General features: G+C 47.8%; 1 protein-coding gene across 1 annotated transcript in view; it reads right to left on the reverse strand.

Annotated features, from left to right (window-relative positions):
- UTP6 (UTP6 small subunit processome component) overlaps nucleotides 1–740 on the reverse strand; it is a 40,525-nt gene that overhangs the window by 5,809 nt on the left and 33,976 nt on the right. The gene's annotated exons all lie outside the window — the stretch shown is intronic.

Below are 740 nucleotides of genomic sequence, written 5' to 3' on the forward strand. Positions count from 1 at the left end.
AAAAAAAAACACCAAAAAAAAAAAAAAAAAAAAAAAAAAAAAAAAAAAAGATCTTGGACATGCAGACACATGCACCCAGTACATCCTTCAAGTCCCCAGGCTGGCTTTCAAATTCCGGTCAGCCATAGGGGATCTGGTTCCTTTAAGCACTATGCTATAGGTTGGCCTATACAGCATTTTTTTTTTCCATTTCCCATGGGGGCATGCACTCGTCGAATGGAGAGAAGAAGAGACAGCAGAGAGAGAGAAGAAAAGAAAGTGAGAAATCACCCCCAAAGGTGGGGGTGGCCATATCTCAATCCCTTCTGTTCCATTCGCCTCTCAGGATTTTGAACACAAATAGACACACACCCAGTGTGTTTTTCAAGCTACCCCATCTGGGACTCAACTCACTTTGTCAGTCATTTAGAACCCAGCCACCTTGGGGCCTGCATGTAACATGATGGTTAAGGTGCTGGACTCCCACATGGCCGGCCATGGTTTGAGTCCCAGACGTGGTGGCTTGCTTTCTCTTTCTCTCTCCCCCTCCCTGGTCAAAATGAATAATAATAAAAAATAAATAACTTGGGACCAGCAGTTAGCGTAATGGCTATGTCGCTGGACTCCCACATAGTCCACCACGGTTCGCGTCCGGATGTGGTGGCTTAAAACTCACGCCGGGCACGTGTGCGTGTGTGCCCAAGATCCCGAGAGGAGAATGGAGGAGAAGGGACGGTGGCGTGTCCATACCCCCTGGGGGG

The sequence above is a fragment of the Tupaia chinensis genome, unplaced genomic scaffold, assembly GCF_000334495.1.
Source record: "Tupaia chinensis unplaced genomic scaffold, TupChi_1.0 Scaffold000407_1, whole genome shotgun sequence".
Lineage (NCBI taxonomy): Eukaryota > Metazoa > Chordata > Mammalia > Scandentia > Tupaiidae > Tupaia > Tupaia belangeri.